This window comes from Drosophila ananassae (genome assembly GCF_017639315.1).
Source record: "Drosophila ananassae strain 14024-0371.13 chromosome 4 unlocalized genomic scaffold, ASM1763931v2 tig00000054, whole genome shotgun sequence".
NCBI lineage: Eukaryota > Metazoa > Arthropoda > Insecta > Diptera > Drosophilidae > Drosophila > Drosophila ananassae.
The window spans coordinates 5,182,719-5,202,634 of NW_025319037.1; positions in this window are offsets into that span (position 1 = coordinate 5,182,719).

Consider the following 19,916-nt stretch of genomic DNA (forward strand, 5'->3'; position numbering starts at 1 on the left):
CTGTACCGTGGACTTCCTGTGTTGGATGATGAAGGATCCTTGAAGATTAAGGTTCTTTTCGTCCAAAGACACCATTCCGTTAAAGTCGTTCAGCATCAGTGTTCCTTGCATTCCGGTGGTCTTAGGTTTAATAGAGCGCTTACGCAAGTGTCGTTGCTTAAGTCTAACAGTTTATCCTTAACACAAATGGTTCTATCATTATGCGATTCACATGGTTTTGATATCGCGAATAGTTCCTTCTTACATTCTAACAAGTTTTCATATTTTATGTCATATATTATATGGGCTTTTTTTACTGCTTTGACTAATAGGGTTCTACAGATTTCATTACTTATTATTGGGATACTTATGATATACAGAAGAGCTTTATTATTCGATGCAAGTTTGACTTTTGAAAATTCTAGTAATTCTTCCATGTTAATAAACAGGTTATTTCCTTTATTAAAAATTTGTTCTAAAATATTGGTTTGTATTGTTGAGAATATAAAAGAGTTTATAATATTTGTTTTGGCCCAAGTTATTGCATGTAGTATATTAGATATTTCTTCTTTTACTATTTGAATTCTATATTTGAGGATATTTGCCTCTTCATTAATTATTTCGTTTGAATTTTTAGTTATTTTTAAAATTTTCTCACTTAATTTTTTATTTATTATGACCTGCTTATTATTATTTTCTAATTGTCCGTTTATTTTGTTCTTTAGTATTTCATGATCATGGTGGTCGGGTGTTCCTGCCAACCATTTCCATGCCGTTCTTAGGATTTCTATTGCTCTTTTTTGTCTATTGCTTGTTTTTAGTTTGAGAAGGTTTTGTTTTATCTGATTTAATTCGTAAGACAGGTAGGGGTATAGATGGTGTGATGGTGTGAGCCTGTTTAGTCCTTTGTTAAGTTCGTCAAATGTATTGTCGTATTCTTTTAGGTCGAATGTATGGATGATTTTGAATGTTCCCTCTTGTTTGGCCGCAAGTCCAAGTGAGTCAAGTGAGATCACTTGTGAATTTGAATAATCAAGGACCGTGGACAGGCTGAGGCAAGTTGGTATGAATAGTCTGAAAGTTAGTTTCTGATGTTATTCTTGTGTATTATTTTACCGGATTGAGTTTTTATTGTAGTGTTATTATTTTCTTTGACTGTTTCTTTTTTATAGCGTGGGGTAAGTTTGGTACCTAGTCTTTTGTCGATTTTTACATGAATTGTATCTCCTGTCTCATATTGTTTTGGCTGTACTTTATCCTGGTTATGGTATTCTAAGTCGGCTACCTGTTTTTTTTTTATTTTTTCCCTGATTTCGGTCCGCTGTTTCTCTATGTCTTCTGTGGTGTTCGGAGTGGACCTCCTGAAAAACACCTCAACTGGTTTTTCCTCTATTACTGAATGGATAGACCCATTATATTCTTCGACTGATTTGAAAATTAGGTCTTCGAATGTCATACTCCCGTTGTCTTTTTTAATGCATCTCATGATTTCTGAAAGTGTTGAATGAAATCGTTCTACCTGACCATTACTGGTTGAAGCGTATGGGGCTGTTGTATGGACTGATATTTTAAGTTGATCTTCTAAAAGGAATCGAATCGCTGCAGAGTTTAAAGCGCGTTCGTTGTCCATTACTACCCACTTGGGCATGCCGAATGCTATCAGCATTTCTCTCAAAGGCGCTTTAATGTCCACGGAGGCCCTTGATTTTAATATTTTGATTTGGGCGTATTTTGAGAACTTGTCGAGACCAGTTAGAATATTATTTTTTTCTGTAATATAAATGTCTATGTGGATGATTTCTCCTGGGTACTTAGGGATGGGAGTTGGTTGGATTGCCCCCTTCGGTGGGTGTCTATCGTATTTGGATTCTCTACATGTTTGACAGGATTGGACTATTGCCTGAATTTTCTTTTGAGCTTGTGGGAAGAAGTATTTTTTAAGAATTTGTATTTTGTTTTCTTTTGCGTTTCTGTGTGCCCTTTTTTGCTCTAATGTAATGATCTGATTCTGGGTTGTTTTTGATGGTACATCTTCAACTTGATTACTAGTAAACCTAACTTTGTAAGACTTGAAGTGCGTAGGATAAATAGTTTGAATTTTTCCCATTATTTCTTCTGAAGTGTAGATACCATTGATAATTCTGGGATCTAATCGGGCTCGGAGTATATTAATGATTTCCTGTTCTGTGTAAGAAATCTTTTTTATTATATGGCGATGAAAAGTTGGAAATGGAATTTCGAAGTTATACGCATCAGTGTTTTCTTTTAATAAAAAAATTTGGTTTTTAAATGCGTTGATCGGGGCTTCTACTGAGAATATTAGATTATGTGAGGAACTTTCGTCGCTGTGGATTGTAGAGTCTGAATGGATTGAATTACCTTCTGGTCGGGCTCTGGATAGGGCGTCTGCTACTACGTTAGCTACACCGGGCTTGTATTTAATTTCTGGGCTGTATTCGCCGATAATGTCCCTCCAGCGTTTTAGCTGGGCATTGTGGTTATTTGCACTATTTGAAAAGGTCAGAGGTTGGTGGTCTGTATAAATTGTCACTTTCGAATATCCGTACAGATAATGTCTTAAGCTTTGGAGAGCCCATACGATGGCTAACATTTCCCTTTCGTTCGTTGCGTAATTTTCCTCGGTTTTCGAGAGGATACGGGATATGAATGTTATTGGTCTATGGTTCTGTTCTAAAACGGCTCCTATGGCAAAATTTGATGCGTCTGTGGTCAATTGGAATTCCTTCGTGAAGTCTGGGTACGCTAATGTTACATCCCTAGATATAAGTGTGTTTTTAAGTTTTTCGAATGCACTCGTTGCCTCTTTGTCTAGGTTAATAGCTATTCTGCTTGACTTGTATTTGGATACGCGTCCTTCTTCTCCCCTTAAAAGGGCAGTTAAAGGTTTGGCAATCTTCGCATAATCTTTAATAAATCTCCTATAATAGCCTGTCATTCCTAGAAATGATCGAAGTTCCTTTAGTGTTTTAGGTATTGGGAAGTTTTTAATTGTCTTGATTTTTTCGATGTTGGTTTTAACTCCCTCTTCTGAAATCGTGTATCCCAGAAAATCAACTTCTTTTTTGAAATAGTGGCATTTGTCGATTTGTATCCTCATATTGGCTTTTTGTAATGTTAAAAACACTTTGTTCAAGTTTTCGGCATGGTCGTTTTCTGTTTTGCTGAAAACAATGATGTCGTCGACGTAAACATAACAGATTTTTCCTATGTGTTCTCGCAAAATGTCATCTAAAGCTCTTTAAAATATGGCTGGTGAATTTTTTAATCCAAATGGTAATCTGGTAAATTCGTATTTGCCTCCATTTACTGCAAATGCAGTTTTTTCCATGTCTGACTCTTTAAGTGGTATTTGATGAAATCCACTTTTTAAGTCTAGTACTGAGAAGAATCTGTTGTTTTCTAATTGTGCGATTATTTCGCCTATTTCAGGAATGGGGTACCGATCGGATATTGTTACCTCATTGAGATTTCTATAATCAATAACTAGCCTGTATTTTTGTTTTTCGTTAGAATCGGTTTTTTTCGGGACTACCCAAACTGGTGCATTATAGGGTGACCGTGAGGGTCTAATAATGCCATCCTGCAGCATTTCTTGAATTTGTTATTCTACTTCTTGCCTAAGCGATGCCGGATATGGGTAGTGCTTTCCGTAGGGTATCGGAGGAAGTCCTAATTTCTCCTACAACTCTGGTAGTGTAAGTTAGTTTCGTTTCAGGATCGGCGAAAAGGTTTTTATGGGTGTCGATAAATTTTTTGATTATTTCTCTTTGAGTTTCTGTCATATGTTCGTCTGTTGGTCCGATCTTGTTTACGGCTTGTGCCTCTAATTGGTGGATTTTAATTTTCCTATTATTTTCTAACAGCAGAATATCATTTTTAACATCTATTATTGCCCCTAGTTTTTTCATAGTGTCGTTACCTAGAATTCCATGGAAGGTTTTCAGTGTATCTAATAGAAAGAATTTTAGTGGGGTATCTGATATGTTGGGAAGTTTAACTATTGTATGTTGTTTTATTTCGTTATTCCCTCCTACTGAATTTACTGTAAAGTTGTTACTATTGGGTTTAGGGCTTGGTAATAGTTTCGCTTGAATGTAATTTTGATTTGAGCCGGTGTCAATTAAGAATTTCAGAGTTTTGCCGTTCCCGATAGTTACCTTAAAATAGGGTAAGGAGGAACGGTTTATTCTAAAAAATATAATTCTGACATATCAATGGATTCCTGTTGTTCGGATTCCGCTTGCCATGAAGCTTCTTCATCCAGCTCGTTTATTCCATTCTCTTCCGATGACTGAAAATATTCTTGTTCCTCATCTACTTCTGGTTGTATATTGAACTGGCGTTGCATTTTATTAGTATTTTGAACATTTGTGCTGCTCAGGGGTCGTTTCCCTACAAAATTGTTGTCCTGAGGTCTATTCATATAGTTAACGTGGCGTGAACGAATAGACTGGTCTACGTCCATGGGTGTTGGCTTTGGTTGGGGTCTGGGAGGTGGGTTGGGGTTAAAGAAAGCTTGCGCTCCTGGTTGATTTGTCTGAGTTTGGTTGAGTGGGTTAGGTCGGTTTAGTGTTGTTTCAAATATCCTTGGTGGGATTGCGGGTTTTTTTACTTGGCTTGGGTAATAGTACAGATTTGGTTGAAATTTTGGTTTGGTCATTCTGGGTAGGGCTTGTGGCGGATACCCTCTAGTGGGTACTAAGTTATTTCTTCTGGGGTAAATGTTTTTTGGTGTTTGGCCATTCCTAGTGTTCTGATTCTCTATTAGATTGCAAAGATTTAATGCATGTCCTAAGTCGTGGGGTTCTTTAATAGCCAGAAGTTGGGAAAGATTGCCGTTCAGGCCTCTTACAAATGTATCCAGTGCTTTCTCTCTATACAGTGCTGTTAGTGCCTGTATAGTTTCCTGAGATGCTTCAAGATTCCCAATTTGGTTCAAAATCAAAGAAAGTTGTTGATATACGGCTTGATAGAATTCGACTATCGAGTTGCTGCCTTGGTTAAGTGCATACAACTGATATTCTAGTGTCTTTAAGTCTCTCCTATCAGCAAAGTGTGCAGTCAGACACTTTGATATTACCTCCCAGTCTAAAGGTGTGTTATAGGACTCGAGGACAGCATCTGCTTGACCGACGATTTTTTTCCTAATCGCTAATATTATGCCATAATATTTTGGGGACCCCTTTTTACTGTCATAAATTTTTAAAACCCTTTCTACACTTTTCTTCCAAGGCGAATATTCGGTCTTGTTTCCGGAAAAATCTCTAAGTGTCCGTACTATGTCTGGTAATTTATCTAACTCACCAATATTTTGGGCTAGTTCCCTTTTAATTATTTGGTCTGAAAAGTTTGAAAAGTCCTTGTTTGGGTTAATGATTTCCTTTACTAACCCAGCTAGGTTCTCTTGAAGTATGTCCCTAATTTTCTCTTCAATGTCCTTACAGAGGACGAAGGTCCTGCAAGATTTCCCATCCTATCTACTAAGTCCTGTTCAGTCATTTTAATGAGATTTTTGAAGGATGATCGTTAGTGGTCTTATGAGGGTAAGTTGTTTGGATGTCAGACGAATTATATTTAATTTTTTCTAAAAATTCTAGTTTAGATCTTCGTAAGGTTTCAATTGGAGCATATGTTATTAATTTTTATGATTTGATTGGGATTTCCTTAAACTTAATTTTTATATCCTTTTTAATATTATTCTTAAAATTTTTTTTTTTTTTTTGTTTAATTTCTTGATGAGGTTTCCCTCTTATTTTTGATTTGAACTATTAATTTTTTGTTCGTGTTTTACTCAAGGTTTCTTAGGGTTTCTTATATTTCTTAACTAGCTTACATTAAAATCATTTCGGCGTGCTATCGTGACGATAGGTTCGGCTGATTCCTTTTTGTCCCACGCAGCAACGATTCCTCCTGTGTGTGGGTCTACTACGGAGCCTCCTCTATACCTGGATCACGTTCCCTCTGAACGGGTACTGAAGGGATCACGGCGATAAAAGTTGGAGCCTGGTTTTTCCGCTAGGTACAATTCCTTTAGGAGTGCGTTGTAGCGTTTCTTTCTAACGGCACTTTTTCACTTCCGAATCGCGGTGTTTGGCGTTTCTTAATTAGTTGAAGATATAGCCGAACGTCGGGATTTTTTTACCGATCTAAACGAGATTCGGAACTTGTATCCTTTCGCGGTTTTTCACCAGGTCCCTGCTCGGGCGCCAGTTAAAAAGATTTTATTAATATTCTTTAAAAAAAAAAAAGAAATTAATCTTTTTCACATTTTGTTTATTTGAGTATCGGATTAGAACGGACAATTGTGATTCTTATAATTAATAATTACACCTATGCGTTGTTCCATCGCTGCCGCGATCTCGGTCGCGGTTGCTGCTGCTGCTGGCGTCCCTCGATGTCATTGGTAGCTGATGTTGTTGCTGTAGCTTAAGTCCATATCTTCATTGCTGATTGGTCAATGCAAGTGCATTGTGTTGTTGGTGGATGCACTTGCCATTAAGTTCAGTGAGCTTTGCCAAATATTTGGGTGTTTTCTTTCTTTTGGCTTTCCCACGATCGCAAGCATAATCAATGCTTACTCAGCGCACGTGTCTTTCGATCCGTGTGACCCTTATTGGTGCCACGACATCATATTGCATCCGGTGCACGGTGCACTCAATGCGTTTATGTAAGCTCTTTTGCAGTTGTTATTGAGACTTAGCGTTTTATTAATATTATCTAGTGTTTGACATTTTGGGTGTTAACTTATATATTGGATCGTATATAGTTGGCCGATCCTTATGAAAATTTGGAACCTTAATTAAAGCTCCCGAAAACGCTCGGTAACTGAACATTGGTGAACCCCGACGTGATTGTGCTTGCGAAAATAACTTGTTAAATTATTTTCCATTGAAAATTTGAGCTGCGCGGCTTAAAATATAAAATGGATTAAAACATTAAAAAACATAATTCGGTTTGTGATTTGTGCGCGCAATATTAACATCTATTGATATACATACGTACGCATATCCGCTGTTTGCAAAGTGCTACAATCGCTCATACATATATTACCCCGTTATATGTAGGCACAGTGGGTCGTGAGCTGACAATAAATAATAGGATTGCTGTCCTCCTTGAAATCAGTGGAGACATTTCCGGAGGCGATGATAAATGTACGGCTCAGCGAATTGGAGGGCATCGTCGCAGATTTCAAGAGCACACACAAGGAGCTGTCCGAGATGGATGTTGCGAAACTCAGGAGCGATCTGCGCGTCAACTTCAACGATGCGGCGAGGGAGGCACGATTTAACCGAGACCATGAGATTATGCAAGCATGGGCACAACAAAGCAGATTGCTAGCTGCATCAAATCCAAGTGCTGTTGCAGAAGGTTGATGAAGCCACGCAGTCTAAGTGGAAGGAAATGCAAGCTGACTCGGATTCCTTGGAATCCATTTCAACGTGGGAGTCCATCGCCAGTTTCCTTGAGCAGAGATGACGAAGTTTGGTGAGCATGGATTTGCCGACGACATCACATGCACCAAACCTTACGGTAGGACGACGTAGACTGTCTTTTAAGTTTATGTCTCTTTTCGCGTCGCCCGTTCTCGTGCATTCGATCGGCCACCTGTAACTGCCGTCAAGCGCTAGCGTTGTCTCTCTCTCTCGCAGTATTTTTCGGACGCTCCGCAGCATCATGCGTTGAGCCGCGCTCTCGTGTCTCTCATTTCTAAAATTTGTCTTCAACCCTAGGCACAGGTCACATATGTAATTTGTATATAAACCAAATAAAGTTAGAAAAACAAGGAAAGAAAGCTAACTTAGGGTGGAGCCGAAGTTTATATACCCTTGCAGTAAGGTAGCAGCTTATATTATTTATCAACGAATGATACATATCGGATCGTATAAAGTTGTCCGATCCTTATGAGAATTTCACCATCTAATCAATTTTCTAATAAAAATGTTTAAAACAACCCCATGCGTCTTTAAAAATAGCTACGTTGTGCCATTTCCGATCGTTCACTTATATGGTAGCTAGCGGATTCCTCCAATCCTTATGAAATTTGGCAGATCGGATAAGATTGTGCAAAATGGAATCCGTAAGTCCTATCATTCTAGCTTTAAAAAGAACAAAGTTAAGCCAATTCTGATCGTTCAGTTATATGACAGCTTTAGTCGGGTGATCCTTTAGAAATTTGGCAAATACGATTACTTTGCTAATAAGATATTTTGGCCAAATATAAAACGGGTGGAATGTCTCAACCCTTCAACTTAAAAACACCAAAGTTATGGCATTTCCGATCATATGGCAGCTATGGGATATAGTCGACCTATCCCGGCCGTTCTGACTTATATACTCTGCAAACAAAAAAAGGATGTGTGCAAAGCTTCAAATCGATAGCTTTAAAACTGAGAGACTAGTTTGCGTAGAAACCGACAGACAGCCGGGCAGACGGACATGCTTATTTCGACTCCGGAGGTCGGATATGTCTTCTTCACTGCGTTGCATACTTCTGACCAAAATTATAATACCCTCTGCAAGGGTATAATAAATTGTGTTAAAGCCTAGATTTTGAACATTAATTAAAGCTCCTGAAAACGCTCGGTTACTGAACAATAAATAACTCCAAGATCCTGAAAAAAAATAAAGAAGAAAAGACAATCGAAGCATCCGTAAACTATACGTTAGCCCCTATTCTGCTCATAATAATCATAAGTCTGATCACAATGCTAGTCAGAAGGTGCAAACTAAAAAAAGCTGCCCCAAAAAGGACAAAAACATTGGCGGATCTATCCCCGTCTAACCCAGTTTTCTATGTTGGGAACGGGGACACCCGCATTTAAGGGGGAAAGAGTACACCACCAAACACCAAATATGTCAAAAAGTAAAGTCCAGTCACACGCGCAAAGTTCTTAACAACAACAGCAATAGAGCTGAAATACCTTTTAAGAGGCGAAAGCAAGCAAAGTAAGCATAAGCAAAAATATATAATTAACGCATCAATATTTTTCATTTGGTAAATCTAATATATAAAATTTTCATGTCACGGTGTTAGTAGCTCTACTCCTCCGAAATGGCATATTCGTTAGGGCTAAGGATCGGACAACATCTATTTTTCAATTTGAAATTTGGTCTCCCGCCTTCGCCGGTCGATAATTTATCAACTACGAGTATCAATCGATCAGTTATCCCCGCTCCAGTTGTCATTCCGGTTTCCTATCTTACTCACTATACATTTTTTAGCCATTTTGTATTGTGTACAATCGTAGCAGTGACGGTTAAACGTATAACTGTCGCAATGCCAAGAAAAGGCAAATGGGCCGATTTGAGTCCTCGAGTCCACAATAGCGCGAGATATAAGAGCACGAAGATCAAGCGAACAAATCGAAGAAGATAATGCAAATGCGCGTGTGAGCATGGGGCAGTTGCGTCAATCAGAATCGCAAGAGGCACGAGATGAACGTAATCAAGAAAGAAACTGCTACGAAGAGAAGCACGCAGATTCATAGATAATCGACTTAGAGGTATTGACAAACAACTCCAACAAGTTCATCGAGCATTTACATCAAGGGCATTTCTTTGACTAGCATTGCAGTACGAATGGTAACTTCTCAAAAACACTGCTGTATTCTGATGTTCCACGATATTTTACATAGGCTCAATCAAAAAAATGGATGCCCCGAAAGAGAGAGACACCATTTGATGCGTGCCCCGGTTTATTTAAATCAAATACTTTGTGTCGTGTATATACAGTCAATCCACACAAGCAGACTGATTGTTTTTATCTGCGACTGTTGTTGGTTAATGTCACCGGACCATTGTCATTTCAAGATATACGAGTTAACACCCAAAATGTCAAACACTAGATAATATTAATAAAACGCTAAGTCCAAGCACATAAGTTCTCAATAACAACTGCAAAAGAGCTTACATAAACGCATTGAGTGCACCGTGCACCGGATGCAATATGATGCCGTGGCACCAATAAGGGTCACACGGATCGAAAGACACGTGCGCTGAGTAAGCATTGATTATGCTTGCGATCGTGGGAAAGCCAAAAGAAAGAAAACACCCAAATATTTGGCAAAGCTCACTGAACTTAATGGCAAGTGCATCCACCAACAACACAATGCACTTGCATTGACCAATCAGCAATGAAGATATGGACTTAAGCTACAGCAACAACATCAGCTACCAATGACATCGAGGGACGCCAGCAGCAGCAGCAACCGCGACCGAGATCGCGGCAGCGATGGAGCAACGCATAGGTGTAATTATTAATTATAAGAATCACAATTGTCCGTTCTAATCCGATACTCAAATAAACAATTCGGAAATGCAAAAGTGCCGTTAGAAAAGAAACGCTACAACGCACTCCTAAAGGAATTGTACCTAGCGGAAAAACCAGGCTCCAACTTTTATCGCCGTGATCCCTTCAGTACCCGTTCAGAGGGAACGTGATCCAGGTATAGAGGAGGCTCCGTAGTAGACCCACACACAGGAGGAATCGTTGCTGCGTGGGACAAAAAGGAATCAGCCGAACCTATCGTCACGATAGCACGCCGAAATGATTTTAATGTAAGCTAGTTAAGAAATTTAAGAAACCCTAAGAAACCTTGAGTAAAACACGAACAAAAAATTAATAGTTCAAATCAAAAATAAGAGGGAAACCTCATCAAGAAATTAAACAAAAAAAAAAAAAAAATTTTAAGAATAATATTAAAAAGGATATAAAAATTAAGTTTAAGGAAATCCCAATCAAATCATAAAAATTAATAACATATGCTCCAATTGAAACCTTACGAAGATCTAAACTAGAATTTTTAGAAAAAATTAAATATAATTCGTCTGACATCCAAACAACTTACCCTCATAAGACCACTAACGATCATCCTTCAAAAATCTCATTAAAATGACTGAACAGGACTTAGTAGATAGGATGGGAAATCTTGCAGGACCTTCGTCCTCTGCAAGGACATTGAAGAGAAAATTAGGGACATACTTCAAGAGAACCTAGCTGGGTTAGTAAAGGAAATCATTAACCCAAACAAGGACTTTTCAAACTTTTCAGACCAAATAATTAAAGGGGAACTAGCCCACAATATTAGATAAACTACCAGACATAGTACGGACACTTAGAGATTTTTCCGGAAACAAGACCGAATATTCGTCTTGGAAGAAAAGTGTAGAAAGGGTTTTAAAAATGTATGACAGTAAAATGGGGTCCCCAAAATATTAAGGCATAATATTAGCGATTAGGAACAAAATCGTCGGTCAAGCAGATGCTGTCCTCGAGTCCTATAAACACCTTTAGACTGGGAGGCAATATCAAAGTGTCTGACTGCACACTTTGCTGATAGGAGAGACTGAAAGACACTAGAATATCAGTTGTATGCACTTAACCAAGGCAGCAACTCGATAGTCGAATTCTATCAAGCCGTATACCAACAACTTTCTTTGATTTTGAACCAAATTGGGAATCTTGAAGCATCTCAGGAAACTATACAGGCACTAACAGCACTGTATAGAGAGAAAGCACTGGATACATTTGTAAGAGGCCTGAACGGCAATCTTTCCCAACTTCTGGCTATTAAAGAACCCCACGACTTAGGACATGCATTACATCTTTGCAATCTAATAGAGAATCAGAACACTAGGAATGGCCAAACACCAAAAAACATTTACCCCAGAAGAGATAACTTAGTACCCACTAGAGGGTATCCGCCACAAGCCCTACCCCGAATGACCAAACCAAATTTTCAACCAAATCTGTACTATTACCCAAGCCAAGTAAAAAACCCGCAATCCCACCAAGGATATTTGAAACAACACCAAACCGACCTAAACCACTCAACCAAACTCAGACAAATCAACCAGGAGCGCAAGCTTTCTTTAACCCCAACCCACCTCCCAGACCCCAACCAAAGCCAACACCCATGGACGTAGACCAGTCTATTCGTTCACGCCACGTTAACTATATGAATAGACCTCAGGACAACAATTTTGTAGGGAAACGACCCCTGAGCAGCACAAATGTTCAAAATACTAATAAAATGCAACGCCAGTTCAATATACAACCAGAAGTAGATGAGGAACAAGAATATTTTCAGTCATCGGAAGAGAATGGAATAAACGAGCTGGATGAAGAAGCTTCATGGCAAGCGGAATCCGAACAACAGGAATCCATTGAGATGTCAGAACTATATTTTTTAGAATAAACCGTTCCTCCTTACCCTATTTTAAGGTAACTATCCGGAACGGCAAAACTCTGAAATTCTTAATTGACACCGGCTCAAATCAAAATTACATTCAAGCGAAACTAGTACCAAGCCCTAAACCCAATAGTAACAACTTTACAGTAAATTCAGTAGGAGGGAATAACGAAATAAAACAACATACAATAGTTAAACTTCCCAACATATCAGATACCCCACTAAAATTCTTTCTATTAGATACACTGAAAACCTTCCATGGAATTCTAGGTAACGACACTATGAAAAAACTAGGGGCAATAATAGATGTTAAAAATGATATTCTGCTGTTAGTAAATAATAGGAAAATTAAAATCCACCAATTAGAGGCACAAGCCGTAAACAAGATCGGACCAACAGACGAACATATGACAGAAACTCAAAGAGAAATAATCAAAAAATTTATCGACACCCATAAAAACCTTTTCGCCGATCCTGAAACGAAACTAACTTACACTACCAGAGTTGTAGGAGAAATTAGGACTTCCTCCGATACCCCTGTCTACGAAAAGCACTACCCATATCCGGCATCGCTTAGACAAGAAGTAGAACAACAAATTCAAGAAATGCTGCAGGATGTCATTATTAGACCCTCACAGTCACCCTATAATGCACCAGTTTGGGTAGTCCCGAAAAAACCGATTCTAACGAAAAACAAAAATACAGGCTAGTTATCTTATATATATAAAAGAACATCGTGTTTTATGTTACACAACTTATAAATCAAGAACGGAAGAACAGATTTGAGTGAAAATTGGTAGGGAGGTAGCTTAGAGCCAGGAGAAGGACATAGGATACTTTTTGTCCCGTTCGACAGCGTTCCTCCCTTTCCTCCCTGGCCCATACTTTTTTATTTAGGCAGACAGCTAAGAAGAAAATGTCAAATGTCAAAATGTCAGTTACAAACGAAGTCAAATTCATAGTCAGGCTCTCAAATTTAACAACGAACCAAAAAGATTGTGTTGCGCTGAAATCAATATTAAAACTATTTCTATTAAATAAATAATTAACAAGTGGATTGAAGTGAAGTGAAGTTTAATTAATAATGCCGCGACCAAGACGGTCGAATCTTTCCCGACAAAGCCGTAATGCAAGAACAATACAAAATATTGCATATGAAAGGACTGAAGAAGAACGAGAAATTGCACGTGAACAGCGCCGCAATAGTATGGCTCGACTTCGTGCTTCTCAAATAGATTTCAATTTGCGACGCAGATATTTAGCTGATTTGAATCGAGCTGCGTTTCGATACGATTGCAGCAATGATTACAGCTTGCATCCTAGCGTTTGCATTGGGCAAATGGACGTTGTTTGCGAGTATTGTGGTGCATTAAAGTTTTCCGGAGAAACGCCTGGATTATGCTGCGTTAATGGTAAAGTGAAATTGCCAGTGTTGACTCCGCCACAAGAGCCATTGTATTCATTGCTTTGCGGCGAAACACAAGAATCACGCCACTTTCTTGCAAATACTCGAAAATACAATAGTTGTTTCCAAATGACGTCATTTGGGGCAGACATTATCGAAGAAGGAGGTTTTAATCCGACATTTAAGGTATTTATTTTTGTACTTACATAGAATGTAGTTAAAGAATCTGGTTTTTATTTTGTAGATACAAGGACGTATTTCCAAATATTATTTCTAACTACAAAAATAATGAATGGTTGAGTGAGCGAGCAATTTTAGCGGCTAAGAATAAAGATGTAGATGACCTGAACTACATAATTCAAAATAAGATCATTGGAACAATGCATTCATTCAAATCTATTGACTGCGTCACAAATGAAGATGAAGCCACCAACTATCCAATTGAATTTTTAAACTCTTTGGACGTGCCTGGCTTACCACCGCACAATTTACGCCTAAAGGTTGGCTCCGTAGTAATAATGCTTCGAAACATAAACCAACCAAAACTGTGCAACGGTACGCGTTTGGTGGTTAGTAAATTGATGAACAATGTAATTTACGCTACGATAATGATAGGAAAATTCAAAGGTGAGGAAGTTCTCATTCCGAGGATCCCGATGATCCCAACCGATATGCCGTTTGAATTTAAAAGACTTCAATTTCCGATACGTCTTGCATTTGCCATGATAATCAACAAATCACAAGGCCAATCCTTAAAAGTTTGTGGTTTAAATCTAGAACATTCATGTTTTTCCCATGGTCAATTATACGTGGCATGTTCACGGGTCGGAAGACCATCTGCGTTGTTTGTTTTTGCGCCTGATAATAAAACAAAAAATGTCGTGTATCACAAGGTGCTTAAGTGAAGAGCAACCTATGTACTAAAATACAGAAATAATAATGAATGATTAAGGAGGAGAAACAAAGAATATTGTATACCCACAAGTATTACAGAATTTAATTAATTTGAAAATTATTCTTTTTTGTTTGACTTATTTTTTATGCGTGCAACAACAATATGCCACAGCGAAACATGGCAGGGTACTGCTAGTTGATTATAGAAATCTCAATGAGGTAACAATATCCGATCGGTACCCCATTCCTGAAATAGGCGAAATAATCGCACAATTAGAAAACAACAGATTCTTCTCAGTACTAGACTTAAAAAGTGGATTTCATCAAATACCACTTAAAGAGTCAGACATGGAAAAAACTGCATTCGCAGTAAATGGAGGCAAATACGAATTTACCAGATTACCATTTGGATTAAAAAATTCACCAGCCATATTTCAAAGAGCTTTAGATGACATTTTGCGAGAACACATAGGAAAAATCTGTTATGTTTACGTCGACGACATCATTGTTTTCAGCAAAACAGAAAACGACCATGCCGAAAACTTGAACAAAGTGTTTTTAACATTACAAAAAGCCAATATGAGGATACAAATCGACAAATGCCACTATTTCAAAAAAGAAGTTGATTTTCTGGGATACACGATTTCAGAAGAGGGAGTTAAAACCAACATCGAAAAAATCAAGACAATTAAAAACTTCCCAATACCTAAAACACTAAAGGAACTTCGATCATTTCTAGGAATGACAGGCTATTATAGGAGATTTATTAAAGATTATGCGAAGATTGCCAAACCTTTAACTGCCCTTTTAAGGGGAGAAGAAGGACGCGTATCCAAATACAAGTCAAGCAGAATAGCTATTAACCTAGACAAAGAGGCAACGAGTGCATTCGAAAAACTTAAAAACACACTTATATCTAGGGATGTAACATTAGCGTACCCAGACTTCACGAAGGAATTCCAATTGACCACAGACGCATCAAATTTTGCCATAGGAGCCGTTTTAGAACAGAACCATAGACCAATAACATTCATATCCCGTATCCTCTCGAAAACCGAGGAAAATTACGCAACGAACGAAAGGGAAATGTTAGCCATCGTATGGGCTCTCCAAAGCTTAAGACATTATCTGTACGGATATTCGAAAGTGACAATTTATACAGACCACCAACCTCTGACCTTTTCAAATAGTGCAAATAACCACAATGCCAAGCTAAAACGCTGGAGGGACATTATCGGCGAATACAGCCCAGAAATTAAATACAAGCCCGGTGTAGCTAACGTAGTAGCAGACGCCCTATCCAGAGCCCGACCAGAAGGTAATTCAATCCATTCAGACTCTACAATCCACAGCGACGAAAGTTCCTCACATAATCTAATATTCTCAGTAGAAGCCCCGATCAACGCATTTAAAAACCAAATTTTTTTATTAAAAGAAAACACTGATGCGTATAACTTCGAAATTCCATTTCCAACTTTTCATCGCCATATAATAAAAAAGATTTCTTACACAGAACAGGAAATCATTAATATACTCCGAGCCCGATTAGATCCCAGAATTATCAATGGTATCTACACTTCAGAAGAAATAATGGGAAAAATTCAAACTATTTATCCTACGCACTTCAAGTCTTACAAAGTTAGGTTTACTAGTAATCAAGTTGAAGATGTACCATCAAAAACAACCCAGAATCAGATCATTACATTAGAGCACAAAAGGGCACACAGAAACGCAAAAGAAAACAAAATACAAATTCTTAAAAAATACTTCTTCCCACAAGCTCAAAAGAAAATTCAGGCAATAGTCCAATCCTGTCAAACATGTAGAGAATCCAAATACGATAGACACCCACCGAAGGGGACAATCCAACCAACTCCCATCCCTAAGTACCCAGGAGAAATCATCCACATAGACATTTATATTACAGAAAAAAATAATATTCTAACTGGTCTCGACAAGTTCTCAAAATACGCCCAAATCAAAATATTAAAATCAAGGGCCTCCGTGGACATTAAAGCGCCTTTGAGAGAAATGCTGATAGCATTCGGCATGCCCAAGTGGGTAGTAATGGACAACGAACGCGCTTTAAACTCTGCAGCGATTCGATTCCTTTTAGAAGATCAACTTAAAATATCAGTCCATACAACAGCCCCATACGCTTCAACCAGTAATGGTCAGGTAGAACGATTTCATTCAACACTTTCAGAAATCATGAGATGCATTAAAAAAGACAACGGGAGTATGACATTCGAAGACCTAATTTTCAAATCAGTCGAAGAATATAATGGGTCTATCCATTCAGTAATAGAGGAAAAACCAGTTGAGGTGTTTTTCAGGAGGTCCACTCCGAACACCACAGAAGACATAGAGAAACAGCGGACCGAAATCAGGGAAAAAATAAAAAAAAAACAGGTAGCCGACTTAGAATACCATAACCAGGATAAAGTACAGCCAAAACAATATGAGACAGGAGATACAATTCATGTAAAAATCGACAAAAGACTAGGTACCAAACTTACCCCACGCTATAAAAAAGAAACAGTCAAAGAAAATAATAACACTACAATAAAAACTCAATCCGGTAAAATAATACACAAGAATAACATCAGAAACTAACTTTCAGACTATTCATACCAACTTGCCTCAGCCTGTCCACGGTCCTTGATTATTCAAATTCACAAGTGATCTCACTTGACTCACTTGGACTTGCGGCCAAACAAGAGGGAACATTCAAAATCATCCATACATTCGACCTAAAAGAATACGACAATACATTTGACGAACTTAACAAAGGACTAAACAGGCTCACACCATCACACCATCTATACCCCTACCTGTCTTACGAATTAAATCAGATAAAACAAAACCTTCTCAAACTAAAAACAAGCAATAGACAAAAAAGAGCAATAGAAATCCTAAGAACGGCATGGAAATGGTTGGCAGGAACACCGGACCACCATGATCATGAAATACTAAAGAACAAAATAAACGGACAATTAGAAAATAATAATAAGCAGGTCATAATAAATAAAAAATTAAGTGAGAAAATTAATCAAATAAGTAACGTAACGAATGCCATTTTAAAAATAACTAAAAATTCAAACGAAATAATTAATGAAGAGGCAAATATCCTCAAATATAGAATTCAAATAGTAAAAGAAGAAATATCTAATATACTACATGCAATAACTTGGGCCAAAACAAATATTATAAACTCTTTTATATTCTCAACAATACAAACCAATATTTTAGAACAAATTTTTAATAAAGGAAATAACCTGTTTATTAACATGGAAGAATTACTAGAATTTTCAAAAGTAAAACTTGCATCGAATAATAAAGCTCTTCTGTATATCATAAGTATCCCAATAATAAGTAATGAAATCTGTAGAACCCTATTAGTCAAAGCAGTAAAAAAAAGCCCATATAATATATGACATAAAATATGAAAACTTGTTAGAATGTAAGAAGGAACTATTCGCGATATCAAAACCATGTGAATCGCATAATGATAGAACCATTTGTGTTAAGGATAAACTGTTAGACTTAAGCAACGACACTTGCGTAAGCGCTCTATTAAACCTAAGACCACCGGAATGCAAGGAACACTGATGCTGAACGACTTTAACGGAATGGTGTCTTTGGACGAAAAGAACCTTAATCTTCAAGGATCCTTCATCATCCAACACAGGAAGTCCACGGTACAGATCGGCGAAAACATCTACAGAACGGAAGAGGTCACTGTGGTAGACCCCGAACCTCCGCTATTCCAACTATCAGCGGTAAACCCTAAAATTAACGAAGTCCTCTCCCTTCAATTAATCAAAGAATTAAACATAAATAACACTGATTCTGGAAAAAATTAAAGAAGAGAAGACAATCGAGGCTTCCGTGAATTATACGTCATAATGATCGTAAGTCTGATCATAATGCTAGTTAGAAGGTGCAGACCAAAAGAAGCCGCCCCGAAAATGACAAAAACACCGGCGGATCCAACCCCACCTAACCCTGTTCTTTTCTACGTTGCGAACGAGGACGCCCGCGTTTAAGGGGGGAAGAGTTAACACCCAAAATGTCAAACACTAGATAATATTAATAAAACGCTAAGTCCAAGCACATAAGTTCTCAATAACAAAAGAGCAAAAGAGCTTACATAAACGCATTGAGTGCACCGTGCACCGGATGCAATATGATGCCGTGGCTCCAATAAGGGTCACACGGATCGAAAGACACGTGCGCTGAGTAAGCATTGATTATGCTTGCGATCGTGGGAAAGCCAAAAGAAAGAAAACACCCAAATATTTGGCAAAGCTCACTGAACTTAATGGCAAGTGCATCCACCAACAACACAATGCACTTGCATTGACCAATCAGCAATGAAGATATGGACTTAAGCTACAGCAACAACATCAGCTACCAATGACATCGAGGGACGCCAGCAGCAGCAGCAACCGCGACCGAGATCGCGGCAGCGATGGAGCAACGCATAGGTGTAATTATTAATTATAAGAATCATAATTGTCAGTTCTAATCCGATACTCAAATAAACAAAACGTGAAAAAGATTAATTTCTTTTTTTTAAAGAATATTAATAAAATCTTTTTAACTTACGTAAAGTAGATGGACAACAGTATCCAACGTATCAACACGGATGCCTTGCTCTAGGCTTGGTAGAAGATGACACTTGGTAGAAGACGACCATTGGAACAATATGGTTGCTAAAGCAGGACTAAACTGTACAGGAACACAAATTCGTAGCCCGAATACAAATGTTGTGGGATAACCACAAAGATTCAATGACTGATTATATATTGTAACGATCTAACGGTATCATTCAGCGATGCAATGTATAATGAAGCGTTGATTGCTATCGAGGATCTTTGCATTGCTATTGTATTGTTAATCGTAATTTTCCACTACTTAATGGCGAACAAACAATTATTTACGACCGCATTTTGCTCGCAGTTGCGGCAGGACAAGGAGGTTTTTTTTTTTGGATGCACCAGGTGGAACTGGCAAATCATTCCGTATTTCGCTACTTCTTGCCGAGATACGATCAAAAAATGGCACCGCATTGGCCATTGCATCTTCTGGCATTGCAGCAACTTTATTAGATGGAGGCAGAACAGCTCATTCAGCACTTAAGCTGCCATTGAACATTTAAAATAATCCAGATGCATTGTGCAACATAAAAAAACAATCGTCTATGAGCATAGTGCTGAATCAATGTAAAATAATTATTTGGGATGAATGCACTATGGCTCATAAATATTCGCTTGGGGCATTGGATAGGACATTGAAAGATATTAAAAACAATGATAAAATATTTGGCGGCTCTCTGTTCCTCCCTTCAGGTGATTTCAGACAAACTCTTCCCGTTATTCCACGTTCAACGTACGCTGATGAAATCAATGCTTGCATAAAAT